Source organism: Prionailurus bengalensis, chromosome D1, assembly GCF_016509475.1.
Source record: "Prionailurus bengalensis isolate Pbe53 chromosome D1, Fcat_Pben_1.1_paternal_pri, whole genome shotgun sequence".
Classification (NCBI taxonomy): Eukaryota; Metazoa; Chordata; class Mammalia; order Carnivora; family Felidae; genus Prionailurus; species Prionailurus bengalensis.
The window spans coordinates 97,140,626-97,154,611 of record NC_057346.1 but is presented as its reverse complement, the minus strand read 5'-3'; the positions used below and the strand labels follow the sequence as shown (position 1 = coordinate 97,154,611).

At 41.6% G+C, this 13,986-nt stretch overlaps 1 protein-coding gene across 4 annotated transcripts in view; it reads right to left on the bottom strand.

The window, feature by feature from the left end:
• EXT2 (exostosin glycosyltransferase 2) overlaps positions 1–13,986 on the bottom strand; it is a 145,442-nt gene that overhangs the window by 23,051 nt on the left and 108,405 nt on the right. The window lies entirely within an intron of this gene.

The window sequence follows — 13,986 nt, the reverse complement described above, 5'->3', positions numbered from 1 at the left end:
GGTGGGAAGATGTGCCAGCAGGAAGCACACTCCCCCTCTTTGGGACAGGGAAGATAGGATGTTTCATTAATGGCTAGGTAAATAAATTCTGAGCTTGTCATTTTAATTTGCTCAGTGGGGAAGAAAAAAGTGTCACTCTATTGTAATTCCCAACTGGGCACTCTTTTAAAATGCTCAGATCTTACTCCAGTGTTCAGCATAGATATTCGATTTCCTTCCCTTAATATTTGTTTGACTTATTCTCCAGTGGGGACTGGGCGCTTTAGAAGAGCTCTGAGAGGTCAAACTTCACCGCAGCTCCTCTCAGCACCTCCGTGGGCTCCTGGCCGCGGCTTCGGGTCCTCTTTCAGCAGCCCCGGCGGCAGCAGCGGCCCACATGCACGGCTTCCCCGGCTCCCGGGAGCCCCGGGTGTAAATCAGTGCAAGCTGGAGATAGGACAGACCTAACAGATTCCTCGGGACTCTCCTCCAGGCTGAAAACGGAGCCCGCAGCGATGAGGGACACCCCAGGGACAGAACTCTCTATGAAAGAGCCACAGTCTTCCACATGTCTCCTCTGAGGGAGGCTCTGACTACACCTTCCAGGCAGGGACAGTCACCGAAATGAGCCATTTGGCCTAGTCCTCTTCTGAAGACAACGGTCTCTATAATGCCCACTCTTTGGGTACATAAGAAAGTGAACAACGCAAGGAAAGACGGACAGATATGTTTTTCAACATTCACCACTGTCCTGATATTACGGCCGGGCTCAGGAAATGTACTATCACTCACTCAGACATAATGCACAAGGTCCAAAGAGCTTACAGCCATCTACTTCTCCAGGTAATTGATGAGGAGGGCACACCACGAGTCCTAAGAAACGTATAATTCTAAAAAGCTCCACTTAGGCTCTAGCTACACTGTAAAGCTTTAGTGTCACACCCAGCACAAATGCTAATCCAGAACAGCTTTTGCAAGGTTTGACTTTGTGCGTGCCAGAAATGGGCCCAGCTCACAGTGAATCCTAGTGCCGGCGGCCATGAGGAGAGTCCATCCTTCAGAGAAGAGAAGGAAATACTGGAACCTCTCAGTCACCCACCAGGTCAGACGCTGTGAAAGCTCAAGGATCTGAGTCAGCCAAGAGGTCAAAGAATGGAAATGTACGGCACCGGTTCTTTCCGAAGGCTGAGACGCTTCCAGCAATTAGATTATCCGCCCACTGCAAGGATATCCCTTGCATTTTGGGCCCTCCTTTAGGGACGTTCCCTTTTTTATCTGTCTTGGCTGTGTAAGAACTGAGTTTCTTGGTGCCCTAGATGAACCCTAAGGGTAAGCTTGCCCTAGAGCCCACGGCAGGGTGAGTTCCATGTGCCATCAAGGAAAACTCTTCTGAAGTCAGCCTCCTGTATTCCCAACAAACCAGAGCACGTCGTAAGATTTAGGGCTCTGGCTTACATCTAGGGAGGAAAGCAGTTAACCTATCAGAAGGATCATAACCACAAGTCTGTGAGAAACAGTCTGTAGACCCAGCCCAACACTTGTTTTACATTTATTTGTTCCCCCGGCTCAGTATCTGTGGCACTTTCACTGGCAGAAAGCTTGGAGAGAAATGAAGAGGACAGAGATAGTCTCTCTCTCTCTCTCTCTCTCTCTCTCTTTAAATTATCTGCTACAGGTTACCGTGAAGGCTACTCTATGATAGGCTGTCTTCACCTCTCAGCTCCTCTAGCAAGGAGAGAAAAAGTGGGATAGTTTACTTAGGATCACAGATTACACCATCTGTCTGCTCTCCCTGGATGAATATAGAAGTATCTCCAAATTCTACAAATTCTGTTTCAAATGTAACTGTTACACAGGGCCTCAACTCTGGAATTCTTCAATTAGCCAAGCTCCCTCATCACAAATTAAATGCGAGCTATGGGGAAGCCTGTCTTCTTCTCTTTGGTTCCTTAATCCACTTGAACATTAAGTCTATAGACTTCCCACCTCTATCCACCTGGCCTTCGCCGTCTTTAGTGTCTGTTGTTTCGCATTCATCCTGTGATCTGACTGCTTTGGACCAGACACTCGTACAAACCTACAATCCTTCTTTTTACCACTTCTTAAGCTTTTCAGCTGGCCCTACGTTGTGTAACCAAGCTAGCTTCCGTTGTTAACCGAGGCACAACTTCCTCCCTCCTCGGGTCAATCTGCTTCTCGCCGACCACACACACCGAGCTCACTCTCCCCTTGGTGCCTTTCCTCTCGGTTCTTCCTATACCAGGAGAGCCACTCAGAGATGGTTGTATGTCGTCCGGAAAAAAAGTGGAGCATTCTAAGCTATCTTGCTGGCTTGCCACGATTCTTTCAAAGTATGTACTTGCCATTAACCCAGGGAGTTATGAACAAAATAATACAACTGAATTCTCAAAATTCATTAGCACCCAAGAGGTTCAACCAGCCTCTGCCACCTACGGATACCCAGCCAGTGAAAGGAAGGCATCAGCATTTTTGTGCGCCTAGCAACACACAGCCACGCTAAGCCAATTCCCATCCGCACATGAAGTACTGACTTTATAACCAGTATTATTAGCCAAGGGCGTTTCACATCTCTCAGGTGAAAAATGTTCAGCGCTTAAGTGCTACTAATAATTTTTATGGTTGGAAATGAGGATCAAAGTATGAAAGGAAAAATAAATTCACGGGTTCATACATTCGGCCAAGTCCGCCTGGCTCATTTTCTGCCACATGTTTGAAACTCTCTTAAAGGCGGGGGAGGGGAGGAGGAACAAGTTGCATTTTATTTCCCAGCTCTTTAGGTCTGGAATAAAAGCAGCCAGACTTAAGGGGGAAAAAAAATCACACTCAAGTAACACTATACGCTGCTACTGCTCCCCCAGGGCTTCCTTGCAAATGAGTATCAAGGACTCAATAGATACTTTCCTGGTAAAATACATAAACAGATAAATAAATTATCCCAGGCTGAAAAGAATTCCCACATCTGGTAGCTCACTAGAGCTTGTCAAACAAGTCAGAAACACGCAGGGCCAGAGAAGAGCATTCTTCAGCTCCTGATTTCAGGGCTGGAGAGGGAATGTAACATTTCCCAAACCCTCGGCTCTCCAACAGGGAGTATGACCCATATAAACAGGCAAGTGACCCCTGTGTTTTCTTCCAATTAAACAAATAATGATCCGCAGTATTAGGTCTCGAATCCAAACGTCTGTGGGCTCAAATCACTGCCACTGGAAGGAAAGAGGGCTCTCCAACACGGCCTGGCCTTCCGTGCCCAGGGCCTGCTGTGTTGCACCTGCAGGGGGATAGTCCACGCCCATGGCACATCTTAAAGAGGTCACCGCCCTCTCTGCACCTCTGTCTGCTCGGCAACAAAGCATCGGGTGACAGGATGATCCCTAAGGTCCCTTCACGTTCTGGCACCGTGTTTCTCTAAAACAGCCTTCCAGCCGGGGTGCTGTGAACGGTCACCGGGTGCACAGTGATCCCCACCCTCTCGGCCAGTCTACGTGCCTCGGGAGACAGGGCTAACATGACCTAGCTGTGCTCCGGTGAGCCGCCTTCTGGAAAAGGCTTCTAGATCCACTCTCTCTCACCTCTTACACTAGCCCCACCTTTCCCTCTCTCGCTTTGGGATGCATGCAGCCTGTGAGCTGCCCTTTGGTCTCTGCCCTAGTTCCTCAGGCACGCCCTGGAGCCCGCCACTCCAAAACGGTCTCTGCACATCGATGGTTCCAACCCTCTGACAGATGCGCTACCTTAAAATGCCCTCACGTCTGTGAAAACCGTGCTGGGACTGTGCCTGAGTAGGTGCTAGGCCTCAGAAGGGGCGTGGGCAGAACCGTGCCCACAGCAGGCCTGGGCTCCCCCTTCCGGTAACTGCCGTATTCTCCCCTCGGACTCCCGACACGTTGCTGTTGGCCACCGCCCCCCCGGATCCTCCCTCGTGCGAGCTTTCCACATTTCACAGGGAAGGGAAGGGGTTTGTCACTTTATATAAAGGCACAGAAGTTGGACGCTTTTCCACATGCAACCACACCGTACTGCTTTGCCTGTACTTTTTATCCCTCAGATTCGTTACACCCAAAGGGATTGCAGGAAGTCATCTGGTCTGTTCTTCAGTCTCCTGGCAGCACTAGTAAAACCACTCTAGAGGCTGGAAAGACTGCCGGCTTCCTCTTTCTGAAAAATTCCCAAATGGGGAGATGCCCCTGTCTCTCCAGATTTCGCAAAAAATTCTTCGGAGCCACAGTAAGAAAGGTCTGTTGCTGGTTTCTCTTTGGTTCTCACATATTAAATACTGTATTTAAACTTTTTTTTTTTTTCAATTTAAACGAGGGTAGTGAATTTACTACAGAAATGAGAAAGGCTTTGGGAGAAAAATAACAGAAGAATCGGAGATGCCTATTATAGAGAAGAACAAGCACAGGGATGATTGTATTAAAATTAAAAAGTCTCACCGTGGAGAATAAACTGATGGTTACTGGGGGGAGGTGGGTGGAAGGATGGGCTAAACAGGTGACGGCGATTAAGGAGTGCTGGGTGTTTTACAGAAGTGTGAAATGACTATACTGTATACCTGAAAATAATATTACACTGTGTGCTAACTGGAATTTAAATAAAAACAAAAAAATAAATTAAAAGCACCGAGATAACTGATCTTACCTAATTGGCCCCATAAGATCATTACATCTACAACTACAGAATATAAACTCATTTAAAATTTTAACGTTTTTTTTAGAATTTATTTTTGAGAGAGAAAGAGAGACAGAATGAGAGCAGAAGAGGGGCAGAGAGAGAGGGAGACACAGAATCTGAGGCAGGCTCCAGGCTCTCAGCTGTCAGCACAGAGCCTGATGCAGGGCTCGAACCCACAAACCGTGAGATCAGACCTGAGCCGAAGGCGGATGCTCAACCAACTGAGCCACCCAGGTGCCCCTACAGAATGTAAACTTATTTTAGGTGCACACAGAACATTTACCAAAATAGACCTTTCATTGGACCATCCAGTCGCAGTAAATTTCAAAAATAATGAAACCATATGTAGTATATGGCCATAGTAGAATCAAATGAGAAATCAATTAAGAAAAAGATAACTTTAAAAACTGGCAAAAGTAAGCACTATACTTTTATATAACTATGGGTCAAAGAAGATTCTACAATAGAAATATTTTAAACTTAAGGATAATAGAAATATGAAATCAAGACTTGGGAATAAACCTAAAGTAGTAATTACCAAGAAATTTACAGCTTTAAATGCATACATTATAAAAATAAATACTGAGATCTAAGCTATCAAAAGACTAGAAAAATAACAGCAACTTAAATTCATGAAAGTAAACAAAGAAACGAATCAAGAGAAGTTAAAGATAAAACAAATACACAATAAAGAAAAATCAACAAAATCAAAAGCTGACCCTTTGCAAAGATTATGACCCTGCTCTACCTGTAACAACACTGATCAAGAAAAAGAAAACAAAAACCACCAACACCAGGAGTGAAAAAGAAAACATCATTCCAGATCTCTAGACTTTAAACAACAAGATAAGACCCATGACGGCTTTATAGCAATACATTTTACAATACAAATGAAATGAAGAGATTTCCTGAAAAACATAATTTATCAAAAATGAACACAACAAGAAATAGGAAGTCTGAACAGTGCTGGAGTCATTAAAGAAACTGGGTGTGCAATTCATATGCTAGAGAGCTGGCTGAGAACAGAGGGAACATCAAATGGGTGGTGTAAGGAGAAAGTTATAAATATCAACTATGCTCTCACGACCAAGCTATTACAGGTACAGAGACCACTGTAGCTATGCAGATTTTCTCCTTTCCTTGTTTGTGTGTGTGTGTGTGTGTGTGTGTGTGTGTGTGTGTGTACCAATTTCTTTGTCTCCTTCTCCAATTACTATTTGACATAAGAATTTCTGCTACAACTTATTCAGTTTGTACAATGTACGTAAATTTATACACCTCTTTGGATGTCTGTGGCTTCTTCAGCTCTTGAACCTGTGAGTTTAATGTCCTCTGCCAAATTTTGGAAGTTTTCAGTCATTATTTCTTCGAATATTTCCTCTGCCCCACATTCTTTCTTTTCTCTTCTCCTTCTGGGACTCTGATGACCCAAATGTATCTTTTGTGATTGTCCCGTAAGTCCGTGAGGCTCTGTTCATTTCTTTTTTTCAGTCTACGTTCCCTCTGTTGTTCAGATTGGGTAATTCCTACTGATTTATCCTCAAGTTCACTAATTTTTTCCTGTTATCTTCATTCATCTACTGAGCCCATAGGTGAATTTTAAATTTTGGTTGCTGTAATTATCAGTTTTGAAATTCCCATATGGTTGTTCTTTATATCTGTTTCTTTGCTGCAACTTTCTATTTTTCCATTTGTTTCAAGAGTGCTCATAAGTGCTTATTAAATCATCTTTTATGATAGTGGTTTTAAAATCCTTGTCCAATAATTCCAATATTTGTATCATCTTGGTGTTGGCATCTGTTGACTGTCTTTTCTCATAAAAGTTGCAATTTTCCCAATTCTGGTATGATGAGTAATTTTGAATTGTACCCTGAACATTTTGAATATTACTATGAGACTCTGTTCCTTTTAAGTTTCCATATTTTATCAGGGAGTTTAGGTTCAGAATGTATGCCCTGACCCACCTTTGTGGGCTGTGGATCGAGTAACAATTCAGTCTTCAAAGACTTGATAGTGCTCTTCTGGTCTGCCCAACTTGGGTGTTACCCAGGCGCCAATTCTTGAAACCTGGTTGGTATTCTACACCACTGTTCATTTTTCAAAGCTTTTGCTGTGTTGATTCTAATTAGTTCCGTGCATGGGCTGCTTTGAAGGGAGAGGTGGGAGTGCCCCCAGGACTTTACACACAGATTTAGAGAATCCCTTTTCCAGCTTCCTCCTTTCCTTAATCTTCCCTCCACTCTCTGGCTGGGAAGGGATGAGGTGCTACTTCTTTGCTCTCTGAACTACCAGCAAAAGTCAGCCAGTGGCCCTTTGCGAAGGTCTAAGGCCCAGCACTGGGGGAGGGGGAAGGCTCTCTTCCCAGCATGTAGGTTCTAATGACCCCAACCACTTCCTTCCTTTCCTTTGTTCCTCATGTCCTACAGTTACCATCTCTTTATACGTCCAGGGTTCCCTTTTGCTCTCTCAAGCTCTCTAATACCTGTATCAGAAATTTTCATATATTAAATCCATTCTATTGAAACAACTAGTATGGATTTGTTTTCCTGACTGATATGGATTCTTGCTTGTGAATATTAGAATAACAAAGAAAACGTTCAGGTGTTTTTATCTTCCCCACAGGGAGATTTCAACAAATTGGTTTGAATGGTACACAGCCAAAAATAAGAACAGCTATATATATAATGATCATTATAATTCTATATACTGTAACTGGTTCTCTCTAAGCCCAGTTATATAATGAAATCTTTACAGGTGACATGGTATGGTGAAAATACCACTAAAATGAGTTTAAGCCCTATTACTGCCAATTACTAACTGGGTGACACCGGGTAAGTCACTTAAGGGCTTCATATATAGCTTACAGATGGGCCTTACCCATAACGTGAGGAAGCTAGATTATCTCTAATTTTCTTTATTCTTCACTTTCTAATTTTTTTTCCAACACCTTACATTCTTTTTTTTTTTTTTAATTTTTTTTTTCAACGTTTATTTATTTTTGGGACAGAGAGAGACAGAGCATGAGCGGGGGAGGGGCAGAGAGAGAGGGAGACACAGAATCGGAAACAGGCTCCAGGCTCTGAGCCATCAGCCCAGAGCCCGACGCGGGGCTCGAACTCACGGACCGCGAGATCGTGACCTGGCTGAAGTCGGACGCTTAACCGACTGCACCACCCAGGCGCCCCCCAACACCTTACATTCTTAAGAAATCACCAGTAAAACCATCTGGGCCTAGAGTTTTCTTTGCAGGAAGATTTTGATAACAACTTCAGTTTTTTTAATAGAGAATTATATATATACATATATTCTATTTAATTTTACATACACTGTAATTTCCAAAGAATTCTTACTTTCATAAAAATTTTAATAGTATTCTCTTAGTGTTCTTTTAATGTCTGTAGGATCTATAATGTCAATCCTTCTTTAATTCCTTTTCATTCCTGACAATGATAATTTGTGTTCTCTTTTTTTTTGAGTGTTCTGGCTAGGGGCTTACCAATTTTGTTCGTTCTTTCCAATGGTCAATTTCTGTATCTGTAAATTCTCTCTGTTGGTTTGTTTTCTACTTCATCATTAGCACTTCTTTTACTCTTTCCTTCCACTTGCTTTGGGTTTAACTTACTCTTCCTTTTCAAAGTCGTTAAAGGTGGAACAAACTTTAGGTGTTGCTTTTAGACGTTTCTTCCTTCCGAATACAAGCATTTAATGCTATAAATTTCCCCTAAGAGCCACTTTAGTTGCATCCCACAAATTTTTGTCAGCTTTGAAATGGAATTTACTTACAATAAAATCACCAAATTTAAGTGTGTTTTGACAAGCGTATATAGTCATAAAACCACCATCACAAAGTTTAGAACATTTCCATTGTCTGAAAAGTTCCTTTCTGTTCTTTTCTCGTCAGTCTCATCCACCACCCCTGGCAACATAGTTTTTTCCACTCTAGAACGTCATGTACATGGGCAACACGTATAGGAAGTACTCTTTGGTATCTGGCTTCGTTCACTTAGCATAATGATTCTGACACTTTTCCAGGTTGCTCCATATATCAGTAGTCCATTTCTTTTTCTTGCTGAGTGGCATTCCATTGCATAGATATTCCACAGTTTGCTCTTCCATTTGCCGGCTGACATCTACAGTTTGGGATCTTATGAATAAGGCTGTAAACATTGAGTACATGTCTTTGTGTAAAGACATATGTTTTTATTTCTTTTGGAAGCTGCATCATATGAAAAGTATACGTTTAACTTCATGAGAATCTGCAAAACTGTTTTCCAAATTAGTTGTACCAGTTCGCATATTTACCAGTAACATGTGAGAGTTCTAGTTGCTCCATGGCCTCATCAACACATGGCACTGTCATTCTTTTACATTTTTTTTAGTCATTCTAGTGAGTGTGTAGTGGTAACTCACTGTGCTTGTATTTTAGAATTGCCCTCATGACTATGATGTGGAGGACTTTTTCGTATGTTAGTTTATACCTACATATCTTATCTTCCTTTGTGAAGTAACTGCTCCAATCTTTTGCCCCGTTTCTTTTTTACTGACTTCTTTGTCTTCTTCTTCCTGAGTTGTGAGGGCTCTTTATATATTTTAGATACAAGTTCTTTACCACATGTATGTTCTGAAAATATTTTTCCCAATAGAGGACTTTCCTTTTTACTTTCTTAGAAGTGTCTTTTCAAGTGTTGTAATTTTGAGGAAGTCCAACCTATCCATTTTGGTTTCTTTTGTAAGTCATGCTACTTGTCTCGTATTTAACAATAATTGCTTAGCTTCAATGCGCTATGATTTTCTCCTCTGCTTTCTTTAAGAAGTTGTGTAATTTTAGTTCTTACATTGAGGACTAGTTAAATTTTTACATACACTGTGAGGTGAGGGTCATGATTTATTTTTCTTTGACATAAGGATATCACATTGTTCTAACACCACTTAGTGAAAAGACTCTCCCATCTCTATTGAATGGACTTGGGTCCTTTGTCAAAAATTAACGACATACATGTGTGCTCTACTTCTGGACTCTTTATTGTGTTTCGTTGATGTGTATGTCTAAGTTGACAACAATACCACAGTGTCTTGATTACTGTAGCTTTATAATAATTCTTAAAATGGGGTAGTCCTGAAACTTTGTTCTACTTCCCAAAATTGCTTTGGCTTTTTCAGGTCTACTCTGCTTCCATTTGAATTTTAGAACAAACAAGTCTGTCAATTTCAATTAAAAAAAAGAAAAAAGAAAAAGCCGTCTGGGATTCTGACTGGGATTGCTTTGAATCTACAGAACAATTTGGGGAGAAATTACACTTTTGAATGTATACATAGGATACAGCTTTCCATTTATGCAGTTGTACTTCAATTTCTCTCAGCAACATTTTGTAGTTTTTACTGAACATATCTGGCACACGTTACCTTCAATTTTTCAAGCATTTTTTACACATTTGCGTGAATATAATTTTTTACGGCTTTTTGGAAATAAGATTTGACATACGATAAACTAAATCTATTTGAAGTGTATAACTTGATATGCATAATTTAGTATGTGTACATCTATATACACAGTAAAATCATCATCCCAGTTAAGATAATGAACATATCCATAACCCCTAAAAGCTTTTTTGCCTCTTTGTTATTCTCCCTCTTGCCCTTCACAGCTTGACCCTCCCGACTCCTAAGTGTGGCAACCACTGATCTTTCAATCACTGAAAATGAGTTTGTATTTTCTAAAATTTTACGTAAAGGTAATCATAATATATGTTCTTTTTCATCTTGCTTCATTCACTCATCATAATTATTATTAAATACATCCATGGTATGTCTCCATAGCTCATTCATATTTATTACTGAGTAGTATTCTATTGTATGGATATACCACGATTATTCATTCAGATTGGACAGACATTCTGTGTTTTTCCTCTAGTTTCCAGCTTTTACAAGTAAAAACTGCTATGAATATTGGTGTACAAGTATTTGTGTATATGTGTGCTCCTATATCTCTAGGGTAAATCTCTATATGAAGAATGGTGGGTCACATGGTAGGTATATGGTTAGCATCTGAAATTCCAAATGGTTTTTCAAAATGGCTGGATCCAGACTGTGGATCACGGTGGATGGGCACGCACGCCGGAGTAACTTATTCCATAGCTTTCATGTGCATGCTGGTGATAAAGGTTTGTTTATTCATCAACTATTACTGAGTAACCACTGAATGGAATAAACCGGGTCAGGCATAGAGATAAAGCAATGAACAAGACAGCCATGATTCCTGCCCTTGTGGGGCTTACATTCTAGAAGAAAAGCAGACATTAAACAATATACTTCACAATTAATTATTTGCTTACAAAGAGGTAGAGTGCTCTGAACCTAACCTCCCTGAAAGCTTCTCTGAGATAGCAACAATTGAGCTGAGTCCTGATGGATGAGTAGCAATTAATAAGATAGATATAATCCAAATGCACTGTGCTCAGCACAAGAAAGTAGCTCTGGGTTCCAACGTAACTCCCCTTGGACATAAATTTTTGTTAACAGATTTATTAATTCACTTTATCAGTCAGGCTTGCTCCCAATTCCTGCATGAAATAATCCCAGGCTTTGGCCAAAAACAAACAAACAAACAAGCAAACAAACAAAAAACAGGATCAGGAGCCCCATCACCTTCTGTCTTTTGACTCAACACAAAAGTGGGTACCCTCTCTAGAACAGTAATGTCCCAAGAAGAATGGAAACCACAACCTTTCCCACGAACCACAGCGGAGTCATGAGTGGGATAATGGGAATAACCATAGTAGCCGCCATTATAGCAGCCAACACGGTGTCTTGTAAAGTGCAGAGGATACTGCCTACCACATAGAAGGAGCAGTCACTGAGCATTCTCTTTCCATGTGCTAGGTACTACGGAATTTTCTATGTACACAATAATCTAATGAAGTGGATATTGTTACTGCCATTTTATGCAAGAATAAAATAACATCCAGAGAGATTAAAAAACTTGTCCATGGTCATTAACTAGTCAGTGAAAGGGCAGGAATTCAGGTCCAGAGCTATCCTAACTTTGTCCATTATATTAACTACTATGCAAGAAATAACTTTTACAAAGTTACCCTAAAGCACCAATGGTAGGGATGCCTGAGAAACCTGTTTGTTTTCCTTAGCATCAGGATAACTCTGTGAGAGACAACTGATATGCTCGTGGCTCTTCGTACTACTTTTGCAAACCAGTAGTCTCTGACAGGGTAAAATCTTAGAGGACAGCATAGTGTAGACAAACTTGGACTGAAATTCCAACTCTTCCACTCATTAGCTGTGTGACTGTAGATAAGTTATCTAACCTTCTTAGTCTTAGTAAAGAATGAGAAAAGCAGTAACTGTCTTGCAGGTTTGAGAAAAGATCGTAAGTAATATAAGAACACCCAGAACATTCACTGGAATACAGAGAGTAGTTATGAAAGTTCGCCTTCCACGGCATCTAGAGAAGATTCAGATTAATGTAGAGGAGGCGTTTTCCTGCCTGCCACTCCTCCAATAGGCAGGTACTTCCTTCAAGGTGATGTGGAATCAAACACAGGTCATCAGAGGAAAAAGCGGAAGAGGCTTGAAACAAACTCAAGGTTGAAAGAAATCCCAGGGTTCAATATACATAACATCTTAAGATTTCAACTCAAGGTCAAAAGGAATACGTTTAGTCCACCTTTCTTTCTTTTTTTTAGAGAGAGAGCATGAGCGGAGACAGGGAAAGGGAGAGAGAGAGACTCTTAAGCAGGCTCCACTCCACAACAGTGAGATCATGACCTGAGCCAAAATCAAGAGCAGAACGCTCAACCGAATGAGTCAGCCAGGTGCCTCAAGTCTACCTTTCTTTCACTAGACTTCATTTAGCCCAACTGAAAATACTAAGGAGGGAGCACTCTATCCATCTTGGCTATATCATTCCAAATGTTCCCTTTTATCCACCTCCTTTCACCACACAAAAAAAAAAACCACCCATAAATATAGTCTGAAGCCACTATATGCAACGAAGAGAGAAAACACTGGCCAAAAAAAAAGGTCTTTTTGCCATGAGTTGGCTAGAGAAACAAGTAGGTAATTCGCTTTTTTTAAAAATGGGAATGATAGTGTGCTACAAATCATCTAATATCCTAGATGTGATAATGTAAAAGACATCTCTGTGAATGAGAATAAACCCAAAAAGATGACACACATGTTTGATTAGCCACTCTCACGCCTTTCACCGGCCAGTAACTATACTGACTGTATCACACACCAGCCTAATTCACAACAATTTCTGTTACACTCAAACTTAAAAAAACAAACAAACAAAGAACTTGAGCTTTTAATTTTTGGTGGTGGTGACAGGGGGATTCCTATTTCTTCCCCTGAAAATCCACTTCTAGCTTAAGGGTTAGAAAATGAACTTCTATAATAAATACACAATATAGAATATATATTCATTTAATAAAATCTGAGTGCCAAATATGGCCTCATATAATAACATTTCGTGATTTCTTAGAACCTCAACTTCAGCAAACCCCGAGTCAACTACAAAGACGGCTGCCTCTCTCACGGGCAGGACGCGTGTAGGGGACAGACCGCACCACTTTCCCTGTGTCGGCCGTGGCTAATTGACGTATACTCTCTGTTTTGCTCAGGTCCGATGCCGCCGTCACATCCCCGCACCGCAGGCCTCCTCCTGCCGCCGTCACGCCATGCATCTCACGCACATCCTCCCTGACAGAGCTCATCAATTCCTATTGCTTTTCACCAGGCCTCGGCTCTGGCACTTTCCCCTGGGGAGACCTTTACTGGTCTCCATACTTAACCCTTGAACCCAGCCTAATCCATCAGCCGCACTGAATGAACGGTGATAGAGCATGTTTCTCCCTAAAGACAGGCAGCCAACCTCTCCACTTAAACCTCAGAAAGAAAGCCATCAACAGGGTCTGCTTTCTGTTTGTCAGCGTCTCCAGCGTCTCTGCTCATTGGCGTTTTTATTGTTGCCGCGCCCAGCTGCTTGAGTCAGGGGAAGTGCCATTCGAGGAGACATCAATTAAGTGCTCGTTAAATGCTATAGACGCTCTTTTGAAAATATCCCCTGGGACTCTCCCTGGGAGTTCCCAAAAGTAGTGGAGGCCCCAGCTGTCACTCTAGGATAGGGTTTCCCCAAAGTCTGGGAGAACAGCTTCATAACCCACGCTCTTATGCACTATCGACTAGGGAGTAGAAACTGTGGCTTTAGAAGATGAAATCTAATCCTCTTCATTAGGAAAGACAAGCAACGCTAGGCAAGAAACAGTCAATATGTAAACAGACTGTCTGAAACCTCCTTAC